This window comes from Rattus norvegicus, chromosome 3 (assembly GCF_021556685.1).
Source record: "Rattus norvegicus strain SHRSP/BbbUtx chromosome 3, alternate assembly SHRSP_T2T, whole genome shotgun sequence".
NCBI lineage: Eukaryota > Metazoa > Chordata > Mammalia > Rodentia > Muridae > Rattus > Rattus norvegicus.
Window position 1 is genome coordinate 82,657,301 of NC_141536.1, and position 26,105 is coordinate 82,683,405.

Sequence of the window (26,105 nt, forward strand, 5' to 3'; positions counted from 1 at the left end):
TATTTGTCACTTCCGACTCTGAGCCTCTAGGAACCTTGCTTAGTTAATTCTATGGGCTTGGTTCTTCTCCTGTCCTGTACCCCATGCCTCCTACAATCCTTCTTCCCCCACTTCTGCGGTATTCCCTTGGCTCCATCTAGTGTTTGGTTATGGGTTTCTGTTTCTGCTCTCATTACTTTCTTGATAATGGTGCTAAATGGACTAGGTACCAATCGATGAGTATAGCAGAATATCATTAAAATTTATTTGACTTTATTTTTTTTGGCAAGTCATCTTTTGCTCTTACCTCTGGTTTCTGGCTATCCAGGTAGTGCCAGGAATGAGCTTTTCTTTCCTGGATTGGGACTCAAGTGGGGCCAGTCATAGATTGGCCACTCCCACAAGTTCTGTGCCACAGTTGACCGAGCAGAGACTTGCAGGCAGGGCAGTTCACATGTGATGATATTATGGCCCTGTTGATGTCCCAGTCCCACTGCTAGGAGCCTTGCCAACTTATAGAAGATGGCCAGTTTGGGCTCCATATCCCTTCTTACTAGGACTCTTTGCTAGGGTCGCTTTCATAGCTTCAAGGGAGTTTCCACTACCCTAGGTTTCTACATCACACCCTGAACACAAGTATACACCTCTGTTCTAGTGGTCTTTCTTAGTACTCTCTTCCTCAGTCCCTTCCACTCTTAACCTGATCACTCCTGGTCCCATCCTCACCTGTCCCCATTACACTTGCAAAATCTATTCTTTTTTTCCCTTCCCAGGAAGATTCAGGCTTCCCAACTTGAGACTCTTAGCTATCTTATCCGAGTCTGTGGTTTGTAATATGAATATCCTTTCTTAACAGTTAATATACACTTACAAGTGAGTATGTACCATGCCTGTCTTTCTAGGGTTAGGTTAACTCACTCAGGATGACCTTTTTTATTTCCATTCATTTGCCTGCAAATTGCACGATGTCACTACTTTAACAACTGGATGGTACATCACTGGGTACATGTACAACAACAACTTCTTTATCCATTCTAAGGTTGAGATTCTTGCTTTTATGAAACAGGAAGGAAGAGTAATGACTGAATTTTAACCATCACTTGAGATTTAGTTTGTAGATGATTGAACTTACCTGCTTCAGTCTAAGTCCCCCTCCTCTCCTCACATAGAAAGGTGACATTTTTCTACTGAATGTGGTGTTTTCAAAGACCTGCCAATTTGCATCTTAGCATACATATTGATAATACTTTGGAAATAAATGCTATAGGGATCTTCTGAATTCTGTTCATAAAGCACGACCACAGACTTTCTTGGAATACTTATTTAAGGAGGTGCATTTTATGGATCTACTTTTACAATGGTTTTTGCATTTTAAAAACAAACAGACAATATTAAAATTAAAAATAACATATAAAATGCCTCAAAATAAACAACTTGAAAAGTTTTGCCACCAATCAACAATTGGAGGTGAATTCTCTAAAAGAATCCCCATGATTGGTCAAATAAAGTTCACTAGCACTGTCTAATACATAGCATTCAAACCAGGCAGATGTGGCTGACATCATTCCATGCCCGGCCCAGTTATTTTGTTGTTAGATAGAATAGTTTAGATTGGTTTGCTCTCAAGGACTTAGGTGTTTTGATTTTCAGTGTTATTATTTTAAATAGTGCAAAATTTCATGTTTTTACATTTTCTGAAACATTTTCATCTCTTTTCAAAATAGCTACATAGAAATTTGTTAGAAAAAACACAAAATAATCTTTATTTCATGTGATCTGAAAAAAAATAACCATTAACTGGAAGGCAGAGAGCTCTTAATTATGTCTTTTTCTCCTATAAAAGCCAGATTATAGTAGGTCAAGGATATGGTTAGTGTTTTAATGTGCAAAACACGTGGAAATATAATAATAAATTTGAACCCACTCTCTATCAGGAGATCTTTGTTAGTTCATGCTCTTTGCAAGCACTAGTCTATTAAACGATTATGTTTTAGGTTACTCAACTCCAACTTCTATGAGGACCACTTAAGTTTCAGGGACTTATATAAAGGTTAACTAGGGCAATGCTTTTTCTCTCTATGATGCACATATATTTCTGGGTTGTAAGGCCCCGTAATATGTTGTTATTATAGTAGTGATTTTGCTCATAAATGTCTAATAATTAAGTTTAATGCCCCAAAGAAAATAAACAAATACATATTTTAATAAACTTTCTGGTTATAAAAATGTAGAGTGCCATATAAAAAACTATATACATACATATGCATCAATTTGCTAAAGCAATAATTAAATATTACATGGCCATCTCAAATTAATATTAAAAATAAACTGATTTTCATTAAATTTTTTTGATACTTTTTTGCAAAATTCTTATGAATTTTTGACAAAAATTTACAAAAAAAACCTATTTCATTATAGTAATCGCTGGAAAAAAATGTATGATTCCCTTGTTTAATTGAAAAAAAAAATCCTGAAAGAGTTTTCCTTGATTCAATGTACCATTTACAATATGAGGCCGCATGGGAGAATTCACTTCAAATTGTAATCCACATCAATATTTTCTTTACCAATGCCTTAAATATATACATGAATTAAACAATATGTTAACCTTAAGTTTAGCATTTGGCAATAGTCATAGTACAGTAGATTATAAATCCTTAAGGTGATCCTACTACATAAAGAGTTTAGTAAGAGCAACCGTCTTTTTCCAAATGCAGCTGGAAGAAACTGGGAATAGCAATATTATTCAAATAATTAGAAGATGCAAGTCTTAATATGAATTATTTTTTTACATAGCTAATTTAAATTTTTATTAATTTCTCTTTAATTATGGTTGTCTATGAAACTGACACATAAAATGCTTGGGCATTTAAATAGAATTTGAGCTTCTGCAAAAGCATTGATTACTCAGTATTGATATTTATCTAATCACTTGAAAAATATCCGGTACACTGTGAATTGTCCCACAGTGGTGTTTGAGTTTTGTGGCTAAAATAGCATGAAGTTCAATTCATGTGCATCAACATGGGTTCAGCTGAAAGTTTGTTAAGATGACTTTGATTTGCTGAAGTATTGTTTAGTCATTATTCATAATTAAAGTCATTATTCATAAATACTTTTACGAGCAAAATTCTAATATTCAACCTCTTACTTTAAAGAAAATGATTCTGAAATGATGGGTGGAAAAAAACCAATAGAAAGCTGTACCACACCTCCTATCTAGACATGAACCCGGGTCTGGATGCTTGCAAGAAATAAATGTATTTTTTCCTAACTTAATCCAAAATTTAGAGAAATGAAAGTGAAATACTTCCCCTTGCTTTTAAAGAACCTGAACTAATAAATCATTAAAGGTCATTTTGGAATGTCAATCACATCTGAGCAATGCACCCTAGCCCATTAACTTCTGCCTCCTGTTCATTCCATTAGGGAGTGACAGGGCACATCTTTTAGCATACGTGTCCTTGGAGTACTCTATTTGTGTGTGTGTGTGTGTGTGTGTGTGTGTGTGTGTGTGTGTGTGCAAAAGAGAGAGAGAGGAAAAGAGAGAGAGTTGTTTATTAGTGAGTACTTAGAATAACTTTCTTTACCTTTCAATTATTTTCCAGTGAATGTCATTCTTATCTTCATCCCTAACTTCATGAACTAAACTATGTGCTTGTGCTGAATATCCAATTGAAAGCAAATTAGTTGAGCTGGGCTGGAGTCACCTTGCTAGTGACTGGGGAGGGTTTCCATCGCACAGCCAGGGCCTCACTGAAGGAGCATGCTGGCTTTCGTGTGGCTCAGTTTCACCTCCACAGGAAGATGACATTGCAGTTTCTCCACAGCATTTTGCTTTTTATGTTTTCCTTTAATGGTGTGACATCCTATGACAATTATCATTATTTTGGGTCCAATTTTCCCTCTGAAGCAGCTTTGACACAGATCAATGCATCTCAGTGTCGTTTTTTATGGAGCTGCAGCATCAGAATCTGACAGCTGGAAATCTTAATTGGTCCAGTGACAGAAAATATAATGACTGCTCACAGCGACTTATTTTATCTGACCTTGTGTTTAATTCAAAGGTAAATTTTAATCTCACTATTGGAAATGGGAAAGTTGTGGGGCGATAAGTGGGGCAGATGGACCAGAGAAAGGCCCTTCATTTGGCAAGAAATTACTACTGGTTGTAGGGCTCTTATTAAATTAGTGCTTAAGTGCTGGCTTTGAATGATGGACACCAAGGGTCCCAGTGCCTATTTGAACTGCCACACTTTTTGCTGTGGCTGTCATTACAAATGGCAGCGGGCACAGAATGTAGCATGGGATGATGGAGACAAGTGAGTGGCTGGAGGCATTATCACAAAGGCCACCAGACAGCTGTCATACAGACTGGCATTTGATCATTATTGCCTTGGTCCAGAGCCCAGTGGCACTGTCCTAGAGACAAAAGGTTTTCTATAACACCCTCCAAGTTAACCCCATCTTCCTAGTCCTATTAAGAAAACTATTACTAAAATAAGAACATTAGGTTTGCTCATCTGAACCCAGTTGTTAATCCAAGATTTCAGAGGTCCTATTAAGTCTTTAATGTATTTAGTTAATTTGGGACAATGATACACCATGAGTAGAGGGTGGTATGACAAGCTGATCAACACTACAATTAGATTTACAAGTTAACTGTGAGTGTCACTTGCTGGATTTGTCTAATTAACTGGGTATCTGTGAACTAAATGCTAGAGCATGTGTTTAAATGCTTGGATGACTTCATGATGATTAGAAAGACGATAATAACAATGACAATAGGGTAATTGTGCCAAATTAAATGCTGTATTCTACACAACATTATTAGTGTGTACTTAGTGCCCAAAAAAGTTACCAATAATCGTGTGAACAAATGATATTTAAAAGTGCTGGCATTTCCTCTTGAACAAGTACTGTGAAAAAAAAGTCAACGTTTTGAATTTTGATTCCTACATTCTCAAACTGTCACTTCAAATTGAGTAAAAGTTTCAAAGTAAATCGGATAGTTATCCATGGTGGAATACTAAACATTCTGTATAAAACAAATAGTCATCATTTACAAAGTAAATGGTTTAAGGAATATTTCATTAGTGAAGTAATTACAGTAGAGTATGTTGTTATTAATATATTGAACCCTGAACAGTGAAACTCCTAGAGTTAAGTCAGAGAGTGGCATGACCAGGAAGTGGCATTTATGGGAATGAGGAGGTAATGCACACTGAATAGAATGCTTGGTCCTGAAAGGAAGAAAATGTTTTCAAGGGTGATGCATATAACTAATAAATATGTATTATGCATCTCGCTATTGCTAAGTGACTTGATGATATGTTCATCACAGAACTATTAAACACTTGAGATGCTAGGTGTGTTGATTAGCTTTGTTGAATTGCATTATATTAACAATTAGTACATCTCGAGATGGAGAAGTGGCTCAAGACCTAAGAGCTGTGCCTGCACCAGCATGAAGGCCTGAGTTGTGACCCTAGCCCTCCTTGTAACCTATAAATAGATACATGTGGAATATTCAGCACAGAGAGCCCCTGTAACACAATGTGGTCGAAATTATTAAAAGGAGGCATGAGAATCATTTCTCTCAATGCTCAAAGCATTTCAACACGTTCTTCCTGCTTTCAAATCCACAACCTCAAAAATTTTTTGATAAGGTTTGTCATGTGGAAGTTCAGGCCCTAAACACTTGATTTCAACATTAATGCTTTTAAAGGAAGGAGTCTGTTCAGACCACTCTGGAAAATGACTAATGTTGGGCCCTTGGAATTGGTATATCTAGTAGTGGTGGCAATTCTTAAGGGTGCAGAGTGTTCTAAGGCAAAATAAATAAATAAATAAATAAATAAATAAATAAATAAATAAATTAATTAAATAAATAAATAAATAAATAAATAAATGAGGCTCGATTCTACCCAGTCTCTTGATTCTTCACACACACACACACACACACACACACACACACACACACACACACCACCCATCACATTTTTATGCAGCAGTTTCATTTTCTCTTGGGTTTTATATAATCCGAGTCCTCTCCTTGTAGCTGTTGTTATGGTATTTGGACAAACTTGACACCAAAATCATGGCCAAAGGAAGCTAGAGAAAGGCTACTATGGAGTTGTTTGACAAAGTTGGCTGTCAGAAGAGTGTCTTACCCTCCAGAGATGGGCTAGCAGCAGCTTGAAGGAACTGGTGACATAGTTCTCTAACTCTGAAAGTCTCTGATGCATTTCTATGGCCAGTCTGTTTCCTTGAGATATTCTGATTATTTTTTTTTTTTACTGTGGCTAATTCACTGAATTCTTTAAGTCAAAAGTGTTTTATTCATTGAATTTGGTGGATAACTCCAGGATCTAGATTGTGTTTACTGTTTATTGATTCACATCATTCTGTTGTTTTCTAGACTTCCTAAACAGTTAAGTAATCAAATTCATTTCATTGATTTACTCATCTTACTCAGACAGGAGAATCACTAGAAACTGACCAACATTCTGGCCTTAATGGCTCACTTTTCAGTCCACCAAGAAACTTACCTAACATAATAAATCCTAGTCAGGGTCCTTTACTCTTCAACCCTCTAAGGCACTCGCTTTCAAAAGGGAAGGATAGTAGCTAGAACATTGATAAAGTCAAACACTGCTCTAGAGGCACTGTGTTTCTTTCTCTAGGTTCCATAGGTCCAGCCTTTTCTTCTTCATGAGAAGTTCAGGCCACTTATCAGAGCTGATCAATACACTTTTCTTCTTCTTCTTAGCCACATATTCTCCTGTCCATCAAGATTTGTTTGCAGTAGCAGATGAAATAGACCTTACATTGTGTAGGAAGTTTTTCAGCATCTGCCTTTGTTCTTACATCAGGAAAAAAAATCAAAGGATGAGAAGTCATCAAGTGAGTCTGTGGATGGATTGCATTAAAGGTGGATGGCACTGTTGCTCCACATGAAGGACGCCAGGGTATAGCTAAATATCTCAGTCATCTTTCAGAATGTAACATAGTAGCCTTTTGACATGTTTGACTTGCAGTACACCTATAAGCTATTTCATTCCCTCAGACCCTTCCTATTTCTAGAAATGGATATCATATAATCATTTTAGTTAGAGATCTTTTACAGCCAATGCTTCCCTTCTCAGAAAAGATTTTCAAAACAATGAATAAATGGACAAGTTCATCAGAACATCTGGAGGTTTCAGAAAAGTATTCATTTTTGCTTCAGGTTTCAATTTTGCTAAAGAGCAGACATTTCGTGAGTTAAGATCATTTCTTTCTGAGTGATCCCTAGAGTAATAAAATTTAACTGGAAGTAACTGAAGGTAAGTTAACTGGGAAAATGGAAGAGGAAAATGGGAGAGGAAAGTAGTGTCATTGTATTTTAATGAAATATATAAAAATATGAAGAAACAGTCAAACAAAAGGAAACTTTCAGTCAAGATTACATTGGTTAAAAAAACGAAGTTTTCCGTCTGTTTTGCTCATATTTCTTGGTGTTCTGGGCGATTTGAGTCCCACATCTAAGGGGGAGCTAGGCTTGTTCTAACTACCCAAACTCACTTTGTACTTTCTGTATAGTCCTACTTCACTTTAAATTCCTCATCTTTTTGCCTTCGGGTTTCTGGAGCGCTAGGATTACAAGTCGTTAGACAATCTTTTTTATTTTTAACAGTTCATTTGAAAATGGACATCTACTCATTTGCAATGTATACAGAAGCCATATCAGAACATTGTGTAATTCATTTAAAGCCAGGTGGACACAGTATATTTGCAAAGTCAGACTCACCGATTCCCTACATTCAGCTAGTACTGAGAGCCTGTCATGTAGTCTTTGTGAGAAGAGCATAGTACTGCCCAGAAAGAAATCCCCACCCACACTCCCTGCTCCTGGGCTTGTACTCTAGTTCTACACACAAGTAGTGCTCATTTTATAAACTGTATAGCCCAAGGAAAATCCTTTAGTCTCATATATCGTAGTTTAAGTGAGAAAGCCATCTAGTTGCATTAGGTTGTTTAAGGAATAACCACACAGTTTATGTCAGTAAGTCATTGGAGGATGGCCAGTGACATAATAGTAAGTGGATACTTAGTGACTTTTGCTGTCTTTGTCCCCAGCTGCTCCTACTACCTTGATTTCCACTCTGTCATTTTCCCACCTCCAGTTGAAGGAAGGCAAAGAGAATGTTCTCTGGCATCATTTCCGGTAACTGTCTTTTCCAAACATTTCTACCTCTTCCTCTACCACATTTGTAGCTTAACCTCTGTGTGGAATATTAGCATCCTGCCATCTTCCCCGACCCCCAACTTCATCTTTATTCTCTACTCCTTCCTAAATTTCAGGGTACATTAGATTTTCCTTAGACTCTTAGAAATAGCTTTGCTTTATGAATTAAGTGCAAACATAAATATGTGGCCTTTTGTTTAATATACTGTCAGTGTATTGTCTTATAAATACGTTTTTTCCACCATCATTCAATATTTTTAGTACCTTTTGCATTTTACTTAATCTTGTTCAGGTAAACTTAAAGAAGTAAAATAAATCTTAGTTATAAGCACACATTTTTCATTCATATTTCTTTCTTTTTTAATTGAAAACATTGTTTTTATATAATATATCCTGACTACAGTTTTCCCTCTCTCTATTCCTCTCTATCCAATGCTTTTTGATGTGTGATTAAAACTATATAAAAGAGTAATATGCACTTTCATAGAGGTAAGGTTACAACTTTCTTCTACTTACACATGCAGCTATATTTCACTTCTATGAGAACAATGCAAATACTACCCAAGTCTGAGAGATATTTTAATTTTACTCCTAGATGTGCCTGTATTCTGTCAGCAACCTCTATTTTGACTTATTGACTGCCAAGGAAGAACTGAAAAGAAGAAAAATAGATTTCCCTATCTTCCTTCCTTGAGTAACTGGTTGGCATAGAGAAGTAATATGAGAACATGAGAAAGACATAATAGTTTCTTGACTATTATAAAGATATAATAGTTTCTTGACTGTTCATGTGCACTTAAGTACTGTTATTGTCTTTCTACAATCACAAGTCTGGATAGAACAGAATGTTTTGTCTCATGATCTTGTCCATTGCCAGGTCACCTATTTTCCAGATTATTGTTGTTATACATCACGGACATTTTTAAGTCTCATTGAATAGTGGCATTCTGTATGACCCTTGATATCTATGCTATATACAGTTACAACCACAATGCATAGTGGAGCATGTCACATAATTTCTTCTGATCACATATATGTTGTGTTGCACAATTGAATACCCCACAGAAAATACACCATCTCACAGAGAAAGTTATGAAGAACATCAAAAGCTTAGGGTGAAGAACAACCAAGCCTCAGACTTTCACAACCCAAGGAATTTATGTGATTGCAGAATCCTTTCACCACAGAAACTCACCCCACCTGTTAAAATATTTTTTTCCAACACAGGCCATATAACTTCTAAAATTCTGTTTTTAGAAAAGTACACGCTTTCTTAAAGACTTGACGTTCTTGTCATATAGATTTTTCACTTGCTTAGTTAGAGTCGCCCCAAGGTATATTATATTATTTGTGACTATTGTGAAGGATATCTTTTCCCTAATGTCTTTCTTAGCTTGTTTATCCTTTGAGTAGAGGAAGGCTACTGATTTGTTTGAGTTAATTTTATATCCAGCCACTTTGCTGAAGTTGTTTATCAGATGTAGGAGTTCTGTGGTGAAATTTTTGGGGGCACTTAAGTATACTATCATATCATCTGCAAATAGTGATATTTTGAGTTTATCTTTTCCAATTATTATACCTTTCACCTCCTTTTGTTGTCTTATTGCTCTGGCTAGGATTTCAAGTACTATGTTGAATAGGTATAAAGAGAGTGGGCAGCCTTGTCTAGTCCCTGATTTTAGTGGGATTGCTTCAAAATTTTCCCCATTTAGTTTGATGTTGGCTTCTGGTTTGCTGTATGTTGCTTTTACTATGTGTAGGAATGGGCCTTGAGTTCCATATCTTTCCAAGATTTTTATTATGAAAGGGTGGTGAGTTTAATCAAATGTTCTCTCAGCATCTAAAAAAGATGATCATGTGATTTTGTTTTTGAGTTTGTTTATACAGTGGATTGCTTTGCTGGATTTCAGTATATTGAACCATTCTTGCATCACTGGGATAAAGGCTACTTGATCATGATGGATGACCACTTTGATGTGTACTTGGATTCGGTCTGTGAGAATTTTTTGAGTATTTTCACATCGATATGTATGAGGGAAATTGGTCTGAAGTTCTCTTTCTTTGTGGACTTTTTGTGTGGTTTAGGTATAAGCATAATTGTGGCTTCATAGAATGAGTTGGGTAGTGTTCCTTCTGTTTGTATTTTGTGGAACAGTTCGAAGAGCATTGGTATTAAGTCTTCTTTGAAGGAATCGAAGAAGATCTCAGATGATGAAGAGATCTCCCATGCTTATGGATTGGCAGGATTAATATAGTAAAAATATCCACCTCAAAAAGCAATCTACAGATTCAATGCAATCCCCATCAAAAGCCCAACTCAATTTTTTATAGATATGAAAGATCAGTTTCCAAATTCATTTGGAATAACAAAAAACCCAGCATAGTGAAAACTATCCTCAAAAATAAAAGAAATTCTGGGGGAAACACTATCCCTGACCTCAAGCTGTAATACAGAGTAGTAGTGATAAAAACTGTATGGTATTGATAAAGAGACAGGCAGGTAGCTCAACAGAATAGAAGACTCAGAAATTAACCCATATACCTTGGTCCCTTGATCTTTGGCAAAGGAACTAAAACCACCCAGTGGACAAAAGATAGCATTTTCAACAAATGGTGCTGGTTCAACTGGAGAAGAATACAAATTGATCTGCTCTTATTACCTTGTACAAAGCTCAAGTCCAAGTGCATCAAGGACCTCCACATAAAACCAGATACACTGAAACTAATAGAAAAGGAAGTGAGGAAGAGCCTTGAATACATGGGCACAGGGGTATATTTCCTGAACAGAATACCAGTGTCTTATGCTCTAAGATCAAGAAGCAACAAATGGTACCTCATAAAACTGCAAAGCTTTTATAATTCTAAGAACACTTTCACTAGGACAAAATGGCAACCAACAGATTAGGGAAAGATATTTATCAATCCTACAGCCAATTACACAGTGGAGTACTACTCAGCTATTTAAAAAAAATGACTACATAGAATTCTTAGGCAAATGGATGGAACTAGAAAATATCATCCTGAGTGACGTAACCCAATCATAAAAAAACACACATGGTATGCACTCATTCAGAAGTGGATATTATCCCAAAAGCTTGGAATACCCAAGATACAATTTACAGCTTACATGAATTTCAAGAAGACAGAAGACCAAAGTTTGGATGCTTTAGTCATTCTTAGAAGGCGGAACAAAATACTCATAGGATTAAACACAGAGACAAAATAGGGAGCAGAGACTGAAGGAAAGGCCAACCCGAGACTGCCCTACCTGGAGATCCATCCCATATACAGACTCCAAACCCACACACTGTTGCAGTTTCCAAGAAGGGTTTACTGACAAGCACCTGATGTAGCTGTCACCTGAGATGCTCTACCAGAACCTGACAAATACAGAGGTAGATCCTTGCAGCCAAGCATTAGAATGAGAATGGGGTCCCCAATAGAGGCATTTCAGAAAAGACTGAGGTAGCTGAGGGCTTTTGAAACCCCATAGGAAGAACAACCATATCCACCAGCCAGACATCCCAGAGTTTCCATGGCTCCAGCTGCATACGTAGCAGAGGGTGGCCTTGTTGAGCATCAGTGGGAGGAGAGGCCCTTGGTCTTGTGAAGAGTGGATGCTCCAGTATAGGGGAAATCCCCTCTCCCCCAGGGCAGGAAGGAAGGAGTGGATATGTGGGTTATGGAGCATCCTCATAGAAGCTGGATGAGGAGGGAAGGGTTAGGGGTTTGCCTGAGGGGGAAAGGGAAAGGAGATAACATTTGAAATGTAAATGGTCACTTGATTTTTGACAAAGGAGCCAAAACCATCCAATGGAAAAAAGATAGCATTTTCAGCAAATGGTGCTGGTTCAACTGGAGGGCAACATGTAGAAGAATGCAGATCAATCCATCCTTATCACCCTGTACAAAGCTTAAGTCCAAGTGGATCAAGGACCTCCACATCAAACCAGACACACTCAAACTAATAGAAGAAAAACTAGGGAAGCATCTGGAACACATGGGCACTGGAAAAAATTTCCTGAACAACACACCAATGGCTTATGCTCTAAGATCAAGAATCGACAAATGGGATCTCATAAAACTGCAAAGCTTCTGTAAGGCAAAGGACACTGTGGTTAGGACAAAACGGCAACCAACAGATTGGGAAAAGATCTTTACCAATCCTACAACAGATAGAGGCCTTATATCCAAAATATACAAAGAACTCAAGAAGTTAGACCGCAGGGAAACAAATAACCCTATTAAAAAATGGGGTTCAGAGCTAAACAAAGAATTCACAGCTGAGGAATGACGAATGGCTGAGAAACACCTAAAGAAATGTTCAACATCTTTAGTCATAAGGGAAATGCAAATCAAAACAACCCTGAGATTTCACCTCACACCAGTGAGAATGGCTAAGATCAAAAACTCAGGGGACAGCAGATGCTGGCGAGGATGTGGAGAAAGAGGAACACTCCTCCATTGTTGTTGGGATTGCAGACTGGTAAAACCATTCTGGAAATCAGTCTGGAGGTTCCTCAGAAAATTGGACATTGAACTGCCTGAGGATCCAGCTATACCTCTCTTGGGTATATACCCAAAAGATTCCTCAACATACAAAAGAGACACGTGCTCCACTATGTTCATCGCAGCCTTATTTATAATAGCCAGAAAATGGAAAGAACCCAGATGCCCTTCAACAGAGGAATGGATACAGAAAATGTGGTATATCTACACAATGGAATATTACTCAGCTATCAAAAAAAAACGAGTTTATGAAATTCGTAGGCAAATGGTTGGAACTGGAAAATATCATCCTGAGTGAGCTAACCCAATCACAGAAAGACATACATGGTATGCACTCATTGATAAGTGGCTATTAGCCCAAATGCGTGAATTACCCTAGATCCCTAGAACAAACGAAACTCAAGACGGATGATCAAAATGTGAATGCTTCACTCCTTCTTTAAATGAGGAAAAAGAATACCCTTGGCAGGGAAGGGAGAGGCAAAGATTAAAACAGAGACTGAAGGAACACCCATTCAGAGCCTGCCCCACATGTGGCCCATACATATACAGCCACCCAATTGGACAAGATGGATGAAGCAAAGAAGTGCAGACCGACAGGAGCCGGATGTAGATCGCTCCTGAGAGACACAGCCAGAATACAGCAAATACAGAGGCGAATGCCAGCAGCAAACCACTGAACTGAGAATAGGTCCCCCGTTGAAGGAATCAGAGAAAGAACTGGAAGAGCTTGAAGGGGCTCGAGACCCCAAAAGTACAACAATGTCAAGCAGCCAGAGCTTCCAGGGACTAAGCCACTACCTAAAGACTATACATGGACTGACCCTGGACTCTGACCTCATAGGTAGCAATGAATATCCTAGTAAGAGCACCAGTGGAAGGGGAAGCCCTGGGTCCTGCTAAGACTGAACCCCCAGTGAACTAGACTATGGGGGGAGGGCGGCAATGGGGGGAGGGTTGGGAGGGGAACACCCATAAGGAAAGGGAGGGGGAGGGGGATGTTTGCCCGGAAACCGGGAAAGGGAATAACACTTGAAATGTATATAAGAAATACTCAAGTTAATAAAAAAAAAAAAGAAAAAAAAATTCAAAAAAAAGAAATGTAAATAAAGAAAATATCGAATAAAAGAAAAGGAAAGTACACTGTTAATTCTCCTTCAATATATGTGTTTTTCATATAAATAAATATAATTCATTAGTGCATGAAATTTTAATATTATACTTGAACTTGGCTAGATTTGCAATATTCAAGTAGACACATCTCTGGATATACCTCATTGATTAGCCTATAGTTATGTCTGTGAGGGATTTTTTTTTATCTAGTTTAAATGATATATGAAGTAGGCGGCACTTTCCAGTGTGTTTGGATTGGGTTTTAAGTATAAGCAGTAAGGAAGTGGAATGTACTACCCTTCACTCTGACTCATCATATAAGTTACAATTTGACCAAGGCAGGAAAAGCTACTGCCACACTGAATGGCTTCCCATGGTGGATAGGAACCACAAACTGTTGACCACAATAACCTCTATTAATTTCTTTGGTTGAGAATTTTTGTTAAATTTAAACATATAATAAATAATACAATGTATTCAAAGTATGAAATTTTCATGACCAAAAAATTAAGGGATTCCTTTAAACTAATGTCAGGAGTTAAGGTCCATTTGTAGGAATTTTTCTACTTCCTGAGATTGCATTTTATCTGCTGATGACTGTTTCTAGTTCATGAAAACTTTGTTAAAAATGAATAAATGAATGTGACACTCATTTTTCCTCAACCATCTACTCTCTTCTTGCCTTTCCATCAACATTCAAGTTATGTTCATGGAGAAGAAATTTGCCACTTGATTAATAATAGATTTTTTTTGATCCATTATTATCCTCAATAAGGGAAATACATTTCTCTATTTACAAATCTTATTCTGCTAGTCACACAAAAAGATAACATGTCATTAAATTATTTCAAAACTATTGACCAATTATTGCTATTTTCTTTTTTCTATAAATGTTAATTCATTTTAGTAATATATCATTGCTGATAAGCCAACCAATACTATATCTGGTGACCTACAATGACTTTTATTTATTTGTAATGAGTCCAAATTTAAGATGACTCATAATTATCCCTGTAAACAATTAAAAACTGATACTCTTCCTGTACTACTATGACCTAAAATAGAGGAACTAATGAAATTGCTATGATCTTCATAACTAAATACAGGATGAAAAATATTGTGTAATTCAACATTCTTTTTCAAAAATGCTATTCATTTAAATATTAATTTCCTAGTCCAGTGTTACCATGAATGATTTCTTTTTTTCCCTTTTTTTAACAGTCTATATTTTATACTCTTCCCAGTCCACCCTCTGACTGTTCCATATCCCACACTTCAAACCTCCCTTCCCCTGTCTGCACAAGATTGTCCCTCCCACAACCACCATATCACCAGATCTCCCCACTTCCTGGGCCTTCCAGTCTCCTGAGGGTTAGGTGCACCTTCTCTGACTGAATCCACACCCGAGAGCCCTCTGCGGCATGTATTGGGGACCTCATATGAGCTGGTTTATGCTGCCTGGTTGGTGGCTCAGTATCTGATAATTCCCAGGGTCTAGGTTAGTTGAGACTGTTGGTTTTCTTATAGAGTCACCCTCCTCCTCAGCTTTTTCCAGCTTTTCCCTCATCCAACCACAGGGGTCACCAGCTTATCTAATATTTGGGTGTAAATATCTGCAACTGACTCTTTCAGCTGCTTGTTGGGTAGTTCAGAGGGCAGTCATGATAGAGCCCCTCTTTGTAGGTACTCAATAGCTTCAGTAATAGTGTCAAGCCTTGGGGCCTCCCTTTGACCTGGATCCTAATTTGTGCCTCTCCTTTTCCTCAGGCTCTTCTCCAATTTTGTCCCTGAAGTTCTTTCAGACAAGAAAAATTCTGGCTCAGAGTTTTTGACTGTGGCATGGCAACCCAATTCCTCCACTTGATGACCTGTTTCACTATTGGTGGTAGGCTCCACAAGTTCCTTCTCCCCTCTATAGGGCATTTCATCTAAGGTCCCTCCGTTTAGTCCTCAGAGTCTCTTACCTTCCAGGTCTCTGATACATTCTAGAGGGTCCCCCCACCTCCTACCTCCAGAGGTTGCCTGTTTCCATTCTTTCTGCTGGTCCTCAGGGCTTCAGTCATGTTTCCCCCACCTAATACCTGGTCAATACCCTCTTCCCTTCCCTGTCCCTTTTCCCACCCAGGTCCTTTCCTCTCTCCACTGGAGTCATTTCTTAATAACATGATTTAAAGAAAACAAACAAACAAACAACCATATATATAGTTACCTTTTGTTCATAACGTACAGATATGTATCATGTGTAAATATTTTTAATCTAACTTTTTTATCAACTAAAATGAAAAGACAAGTTTAGAGATCTCACCACAGATACTAAACATAACAGAAATATTAGAAATGTGTTTATTTTTACAAGTATAGTTGTTATTTAAATAGAAACTAATGGTTTTGGGGTTAAGATTAAATTTTGAACATTTTTTTCTACCATTGGCGTGGCTGATTAATTTCTAAGTGTATTTTTTATATTCATTAAGAGCAAAGAATGAAATAAAACTATCATTCCTTTCTTTAAGAAGCCAATCAATAAAGTTAGTATCAAGAGATAATTAGATTTCCATCCATTGACCTTTTTCTTTGCCTTCAACCCGGCACTCAGTTGTAAATATACCTTTCATATATCTGTTAGAGATTGTTTACATGTTACAATGGACACAAAAATTAAATGTTACACAGATCTTTAAGGATGTTATGTTCTCATTAATTATACACTTGTAGTAAAGGCTTGCTTAAAGACACAATTTTTGGAAGATAGAGTAGCTGTGGTAAAACCCCAGGTCAGGCACATAATACAGTTGCACACTGTTCAGTGTAAATAGTGTATTCAAGGTCCCACTCTTCTTCTCTTTCAGTAGCAGAGCCTGTATAAAAACCACTTCTTTACCACACAGCACAGTATGCACACTGCTATGCCATGCTGTTTTCTTTATTTCTAAAAGTCTTGAATGAAGAAATTAATCCCTTCTCTTCCAGCTGTGTGTCATGCTCTACACTCTTATATGGATACTTACTTGCAATTCTGCTAATCATACTATATTTCATTTGGCTGAAAGGCAAATAGTCTATTACTGTTTCTCTCTCTCTCTCTCTCTCTCTCTCTCTCTCACACACACACACACACACACACACACACACACACACACACACTACACTTTCTTTCCTTCTTTTTTCTTTTTAAACTGGTTCATTGTCTAGACAAATTTTGTGTAAGTAGGTGTTGGACCTAGTTGAGTTGGAGTCAAGATTAAATATGAGTACAAGGGCTAATTGGAACTGTATGTCAAGAAACTGGAGTGTCATGCATAAAAAATTATAGCCAATGAAGCCATTTATCATGAATATAAAAATAAAAGGTGATATTTTTCTCTGGGAAATAGTTTCTATGATATATATATATATATACATACATATATATATATATATATATAATCTTACCATTTAGTGTAACATAACATAGTAGTTGATATTATTGTATTAACCCAATGTCAGAGTAAAATTGTTTTAGGAAAGACAAAGCCATGCAAGAGCCAAAATTTGTAGGCTTATAACAGGATGCATAACAGATGTTCTTTACTACTAAAAATTATACATCAAAAAAGTTATATTCTTAGAAAAATCAAAGGAAAAAGGCATAAGATGAAGGGTAAGACAAGCTCCACAATTTGGAAGTAATTGGAGAAGCAAAGACACAACTAATTGTTCTGTCAGAGTTACAATTGATAAATCATAGCATATAGGAATGGAAAAGTTTTGAGCCCATACAACTGAGTGGAGAGTCATGTTCACTAGGCGGTTGGCAGTCTTATGATCAATACAGTAATAATTTATTATTTGTAATTTTCAGGATTCCGAATGTCATATCCTATTGTGTTTTCTACTCTTTAAAGGGAATGGTTATTATTTGCTAGAAGTGTTTCATGTGTATTATCATTGACATTTGTATTATTGTATTACAGGGATTATTCAACAAAAATGACATTTTGTTTAAAAATACACTATACGTTGAAGTCATTTTTTCCAGTTCTACTTCTTTTTTTAAAAAAACCTTATTTTATTTATTTATGTACCAGACATTGCTCCTCCTCCTAGTCCACCCTCTCACAGTCCTACAGAGAGAGAGAGAGGGTGCTCCCCATTTACCACCACCACAACGACTATGAGGCATCCCCTTCCATTGTGCCTCAAGTCTCTCAAGGATTAGGAACATCTTTATCCACTGAGGCCAGACGAGGCAGTTGTCTGTTCTACTTGTGCCCAGGGCCTCAGACACTCTCATGTGTGCTGCTTGTCTGGAGGCTCAGTCTACGAGAGTTCCCAGGGTTCCTAGTAAATTGAGACTGCAGGTCCTCCTATCAGGTCACCCTATCCTATAGGGTCTTCAATACTCCTAATTCGACCAAAGGGATCTCCAACTTTAGTCCAGTGGTTGAGTATATGTGTCAATATCTGTCTCAGTCAGCTGCTGATAGGGCCTTTCAGAGAACAGCCACGTTAGGCTCCTCTTAAAGCACATCCCTGCATCAGTAACAGTGTCAGGCCTTGGTGCCCCACCATGAGATGGGTCCAAGTTGGGCTGGTCACTGGGCCACCTTCATTCAATCTTTTCTCCATCATTGTCCCCACAGTTCTTTTAGACAGTAACAATTCTGGGTCAGAATTTCAACTATGGGTTGGTAACCCAGTCCCTACACTTGAGTTTCAATGTGCACTTTGAGCTTTACTAAAGTTTCTTTTACTGATGTGGGTAAACAGTATTTTGGGGAACAGAATTTTTAGAAATGTGACTTGCATTTGGTAAACAGATTTTTCAGAATTGAGACTTTCTCTTGGAACTTTCCTTTGATTAATATGAAGTGTCCTTCCTCATTTCCTTTGACAATCTTTGGTTGAAAGTAAATTTTATTCATTATTAGAATAACTACTGTAATTTGTTTCTTGGGATGATTTGCATGGAAAATGTTTTTCCAGTCCTTTAATCTGAGGTAGTGTTTCTCTTTGTCACTGAGTTGTTTCTTGTACGCAGCACTATGCTGGATTCTGTTTATGTATCCAGTCTATTAACCTGTACTTTTTATTAAGAATTGAGTCAATTGATGTTGAGATATATTTAATACCAATGACTGTTGGTTACTCTTACTTTTGTTGTGGGAGGTGGTATTATGTGTGTGCGATTCTCTTATTTTGGGTTTGTTGCAAAAACTTTAATTCTTGTGTTTTCTTGGGTCTAGTTACCATCCTTGTAACTTCAACTAACCTCGATAGGGCTGGATTAGTAGAAAGATATTGTGTTGATTTGGTATTGTCAAGGCATATATTGGTTTCTCCATCTATGGTGGTTGTGAATTTTGCTGGGTATAGTGTCCTGTGCTGGCATTTGTGTTCTCTGAGGATCTTGATGACATCTGTCCAAGATCTTCTAGCTTTTAGAGTCTCTGTCGAGAAGTCTGGTATAATTCTGATGGGTTTGCCTTTATATCTTACTTGGTCTAAATCTCTTATAGCTTAGTATTTTCTTTATTCTGTACATTCAGTGTTTTGATTATTACGTGACAAGAGGATTTTATTTTCCTGTCCAATCTATTTGTACAAGGCTCCTCGCACATCTATGTTCATTTCTCTATTTTAGTTAGGGAAGTTTTCGTCTACAATCTTATTGAAGATGTTTTCTGGATCTTTTAGCTGGGAAGCTTTACCCTCTTCTATTCCTAGCATTCTTATGTTTCCTCTTTTCATTATGTCCTGAATTTTCTCAATATTTTGGGTTAGGAACGTTTTACACTTTGTATGTTCTTTGACCAATATGACAATATCTTCTATGGTATGTTCTACTCCTGAGATTCTTTCTTCTGTCTCTTGTATTCCACTGGTGATGCTTGCATCTTTCCTAAGTTGTCCTTTTCTGGAGGTTGCCCTCATTTGTGTTTTCTTTATTGTTTCTATCTATATTTTTAGGTCTTGAACAAGTTTGTTCAATTCCTTCAACTGCATGATTATATTTTCCTATATTTCTTTAAGGATTTTATTTGTTTCCTCTTTAATGGCTTCTACCTGTTTGTCTGGGTTTTCCTGTATTTCTTTAAAGGCTCTATTTATATCCTCCTTAAAGGCCTCGATGATCTTCATGAGATGGGTTATTAGATCAGCATTTTGTATTTCAAGTGTGTTAGATATCCACAGTTTGCTGTGGTGGGAGAAGTGGGTTCTAATGGTGCAAAGTTGCATTGTCTTCTGTTGCTTATGTTTTTGTACTTGCCTTTCACAATCTTGTTACCTCTGGTGCTAACTGACCTATGTGTCTACCTGCCTAGGAGGCTGGTAGAGTTTTATGTTAGATCAGGCCTGCTAGAAGTCTGGTAGTGTGGTCTTTGGTTAAGGGTGGGTTGGGGAGTTCCTGTGAATCTAGTTAAAGCAGGCCTCCTTTTTCCCAGGTTGGTACAGACCTGTGTTCCTAGATAGGGCAAACCTCCTGGGAACCAGGCAAGCTTTGGTTTACAGGGCAGGATCTGCCCCAGTTGCTCATGGGGGTACAAACCAGAAAGGCTGTGACCCTGGTTAAGGCAGGACTTCAGTGTATCTCGATATAACAGACCTCCTCTCTCCCTGTTTACTGGAGACATCCAAGGAGACTGGGAGGCTGTCTCCTGGTCGACTACATATATCCTGAGATAAGCAGTTTGTAGGATGTGTGAGGGTATCTGGCCCAGGTGAAGAAGCAGACTAGAAGGAAGATAAAGATGGGCAGGGGGAGGGAGGATAAGGCTCTGTGGATGTCACAGTTACAGTGGGTATTTGGGAAGGAGTCTCACTGATGTCCCTGGTCTATGTAGACCTCCTGGCAGACAGGCAGACTCTGGGATGTGTGAGGGTATAGTGTCCTTCTGATCTGGCCTGGGTAGAGAAGCAACATAAAAGTGATTTTCTATGATTAACAAAAAAATAACAAATTCCCTAAATTAAGTATCAAAATGGATATGCTACTGTAGAACAATAAGGGTTTTTGTTTGTTTGCCTGCTTTTTTTTTCACTTTGCCAATGAATAACCAAGTTAAATATCCTAAAACTCAGTAGTTTTTGCATATTTGTGATCTTGAAAAAATATACAACTCAGTAAATCTATTTTCTCACCTGTAAAATTAGAAAACGATTGTAATTAAATTCATAGTGGTGTTGAAAGCATTAAATGCAATATATAAAATATTTGGTATAATTCTAGTCCACAGGATAGCACCACAAACTCAAGCTACCATTGTTCCATTATTGCTGCAGTTATAGCTTTACCAACTTTGCTAATAATCTTTGCATCACTGGAGAAACAGTCATATGGGTAGTAAGCACTCACTCTAAGGTGATATATAAGCTATGTTTTATAGCCACAGTTACAGAGAACTTAAATTATTCCTTTAGAAAATCTACAGTAGTTACAAAAATGTTTTGTCTTATGGTTTCATATGGAGGATATACTGGAACTAATTTGTATGATTTTTAAATATTCAATATTTATAGTCCACATAACCCATTTGGCACTCTAAGTTTGAAGCAAAAATTATAATAAAGAAGCCAGTAGAAATCGTTAATAATGAGGCAGGAGAGTTGGTTCAGAAAGTAAGGGTGCTTGCTTATAATTCTGAGGACATGGGTGCTAGCCCTAGAACCACATATCGGAAGAAGATAAATGAATCCAGCAAAGTTTCATTTGACCTGTAAATGTATGATATGAGTACAGCCACAAGTACATGCACATTCACACACACACACACACACACACACACACACACACACACACACACACAGAGAGAGAGAGAGAGAGACAGAGACAGAGACAGAGACAGAGGCAGAGACAGAGACAGAGACAGAGACAGAGACAGAGACAGAGACAGAGACAGAGACAGAGGAGCACATATTGAAAGAGGAGAGGCATATGTATATCTGCACCCATGGAAATGGGATGCTGTTGTTGAAAACACAAATGAAATTTTTCTTTAATGGCAAACATTTTTGATATGTTTAGTTCCATCCTATAATCTGGGGAAATTTTTTTACTACATTAAAGCATAACTGTGCAATTAGAGAAAGCTCTAAAATCACAGCCCGTGAATGCAAGTCCTCAAAACATAAACATCTTTGACTTTTGTGAGTTCCTCCAGTAACAATTTGCTTCTCATTTTATTATGTCTTAATGTGCAAGATGCTCAACAATAAAATTTTTAAAAACTATGTAGTAAAATAATATAATAAGTCAATATGATTAATTTACTTTTTCATGCATACAAAATGGGGATACTGACATTTTATTATAGCAGAAAAATACCATCCTGCTTGTCGACTTTAAATGTGGCTTGTAATTGTAACTTCTGAGTCATGGGACACAAATAAGAAAGCAAAAAGAAAGCCTTGCATGAATCAGGTACACTTATATGCTTTAACTGCAACACATTCAAAGAGACATAGAGGTGATATTTTCTCATGGGTATAATAAGAATCAACTGTGAAATGTGGTTGCCAAGAAATCTAATTAGACTTAGACTAAATTAACAATAAAATTATCTCTAAAGCCAAAGAGATGACATTTCTCCTTGATCTAAACTGGAAAGGCAACACCTAGATTGCTGAATTTAGCTCAGTATTGAGAACTGTAGGTTCCCACTTTCACAAATTTGCTATCATTTTTACGAACGACCACCATACTACCCCAATCACTTACTTCTTTTCTCTGAACATCCATTATGCAAACAGAAAAGCAAAAACAACAACAAAAAAAGAAAAACAAAAAACAAATATAAAACAAAGAAATTAACAAACAAAAACAAAAGCATCATTTTCAGATATTGGCTGTCAAATCCTCCCACTTTTTCATGTTGTTCTTTTTTTTTTTTTTTTTTTTATTAACTTGAGTATTTCTTATATACATTTCGAGTGTTATTCCCTTTCCCGGTTTCCGGGCAAACATCCCCCTCCCCCTTCCCCTTCCTTATGGGTGTTCCCCTCCCAACCCTCCCCCCATTGCCGCCCTCCCCCCATAGACTAGTTCACTGGGGGTTCAGTCTTAGCAGGACCCAGGGCTTCCCCTTCCACTGGTGCTCTTACTAGGATATTCATTGCTACCTATGGGGTCAGAGTCCAGGGTCAGTCCATGTATAGTCTTTAGGTAGTGGCTTAGTCCCTGGAAGCTCTGGTTGCTTGACATTGTTGTACTTTTGGGGTCTCGAGCCCCTTCAAGCTCTTCCAGTTCTTTCTCTGATTCCTTCAATAGGGGACCTATTCTCAGTTCAGTGGTTTGCTGCTGGCATTCGCCTCTATATTTGCTGTATTCTGGCTGTGTCTCTCAGGAGCGATCTACATCCGGCTCCTGTCGGTCTGCACTTCTTTGCTTCATCCATCTTGTCTAATTGGGTGGCTGTATATGTATGGGCCACATGTGGGGCAGGCTCTGAATGGGTGTTCCTTCAGTCTCTGTTTTAATCTTTGCCTCTCCCTTCCCTGCCAAGGGTATTCTTTTTCCTCATTTAAAGAAGGAGTGAAGCATTCACATGTTGTTCTTTTATAGTAGTGACTGCATGCTTATTTCTGCATTTTTGTCTTGTTTTTTTGTTTAGTGTATCATTTCCTTCTCCCTTTTGGTACCTCAACATCTGAGATTTCTTCTCCAACAATTTATTTTTGCCGTAACAATGTTCTGGATTTCTGAATTATGATCCTTTTCCAATACATTGAATCTATTCCATGTTGATATGTGTGCATAGTATCAGAGATCAATCCTGTTATAATCCTCTATGTAGGTTTCTAATTATTCCAATCCCATTTACTGAAGAGAATATTCATTGTTCTCATATGCTCTGTTTTGGCATGATTGTCAAATCACAGTTGATAAATATATTTCTAGACTGTTTTTCCTGCCTTAGTCTTAACGATGTCAGGCTTTCTCCCTGCATTATGTGATTTCATTTGTGGTAAATTGGTGATGTAAAGTTAAGTATTAGAACATGTCTGGCTTTGTTATTACTGTGTTATATTTCTCTGACTTTAGAAATCATTTCGAGTTCAATAAAATTTTAGAATTTAAAATTTTGCTATATTTATGTGGAAAATATTACTAAAGTGTTGATACAGACTACATTGATTCAGGAGACACTTTAGATGGGTCTGAACACTAAAATATGGCTTCTTCCAATTGAGGCACACAAGCTACATATACATCCTATTTTTATTCTGTATAATTTCTGAGATTTTAATGTCTTCTGTTTTTACATGTCATAATATGCCATTATAAAGTTTGTTTCTAATTACTTACAAATAAATGAGAGATACTTTGGCATTTCAATCAACTGGCTCATGTAACTACTTACTATACTTATTTCCTGCTTTATTGTGCATTTAAAAATGTTAGTTAGTAGTATAGTGACTTTAAAATTACCCTTTATAAACATGGAGTCTACAGTTTTGTTAGAGATGTAGTCTGATTTTTAAATTTTAAGTGAGATAATATGTTATAAAGGTTATAGCTTGACCAAGCTCTCTTCCCTATGGAATTTGACCAAAATGTTTGAGATGAAACTGGTAAGGCATGAATAGGCTGTCACTAAAGTACTAAGCTTCCAGATTCTGGAGATGTAAATGTAAAGAACAAATTTTTCTTAAATAAAATCCTAGGTATCTGCTAAAAGAAGAATAGCAAAGTGCTTTAATATTTTAAGTATATATTTTGTATTGTAATATTTTAACTCTGTTACGACTAAATTGTGAAATCAAACTCAGCCCAAATTCTCAGATCACAGTGTCTAATTTCTTCCATCAGGGAACTAGTTTATTCTATTGAATACATCATTCCACTGAGGGCCTTCGTGGAAACATAGTTTCTGGTTGACTCTATTTCTTCCTCCCTTGATTATCTATTTGCAGCTGAGTTTAAAAAAATAATTGATGGTATGGAAAATTGGTTGACATAATACTTTTTGTGACTATTAATATATTAATAATGAATCGTCTGCTATCTATATGAGCACATGGCCAGTTGATATCAATACTTAGGCTCTAATTTTCGTAAGTACTTCTCCCAAGTCCCCACCACTTTGTCATGGACCTTTAGCCTCTTCAGCTGACTAATAGCTACAGAATATTAGATGCAATTATTTAAATTTATGTTTCTTTCTTTAATTAATTGTATCAAACACTAATGGATCCTTTATACAGACTGAATTTGAATTTGTGTGTTTCATTGGTTAAAATTGCCTGACCATATTTCAAGGTTAAAAGCCAATGTATGTCAAGCTATTAATTCTGAAATGCTGTTGTTTGAATGATGTAGGTAGTTGAAGCTACATCAGGAGATTAAATTAATTTCTGCTGTTTCATAGCCCAGCTTTCTCTATGTTTAATACATTTGTGGCATTTGTCCTCATTCCAGGATGAGGAAAACTCATCAGAATGAGTGACTGACTGGTCCTCATTAAACTGATGACTTCCAGGGAGACTTCTTTTATACGCATACATTGAAATATTATTATCCTGAAGAATGAATATAGCAATGAGAAATCCATAACCGAATACACAAATCTCCATCAATCAAAACAACCTAACTATTTCAAGGACGAAAGGGTACACCTGGGAATTATCTTTGTTCTCTGACAGAGTAATATGTCTGGGCTACTGAGTGCCTCATGCCCTATCAAGATTCTCCAATAGATGCTTTATTTTCTCAAATGCACATTACCCATGCATTGACTACTTAGGTGTGTATGCTAGAAGACAGTTTTAAATTTTTTTAATTCAGTAATGAATTCCTGGGCAGATGTGGTATATACTAAACCATTAGCTTTCCCTAAAATTTCTCTATAGCATAAAATTTTAATTGCAAATCAAACATAGTCCTTAAGGCATTTATCAAAACTTACGTAGGAAATAGGACATAATAGCCTTTGTGAAGGCAAAATATGTAACATGTATCCATGACACACATTACTAAGTGTAAGTTTATTTTCTAGAGAGATAGGATGATGGCATTTAATTTAATCTCTCTGCAGCAAAAACTTCAGGCTGTACTTGTAGTATTTATTATTTCCTTGCTAATAGCTTTTGCACATGACTGTCGTAACTAGTACATTTTTATTTTATCTCAGATAATATTACTATAGACAAAATTTTAAATGAACTTATGTGTTTAGTGTATAGTTTAGATAAAAGTACATTTTTGATTTGTTTTGTACTACAAAATTAAGATTCCCTCTAGAGATCATAAACAAAATATTGAAAATGGCAAAAAGAAAAAAATGTTAGTCATTTT

At 36.9% G+C, this 26,105-nt stretch overlaps 1 protein-coding gene across 6 annotated transcripts in view; it reads left to right on the forward strand.

The window, feature by feature from the left end:
* Lrrc4c (leucine rich repeat containing 4C) overlaps nt 1–26,105 on the forward strand; it is a 1,368,573-nt gene that overhangs the window by 1,056,995 nt on the left and 285,473 nt on the right. The window contains exon 7 of one of the 6 annotated variants that reach the window (XM_087651931.1): nt 15,599–15,716. The gene's annotated coding sequence lies outside the window, so the exon portion shown is untranslated. 6 annotated transcript variants of the gene reach the window in all.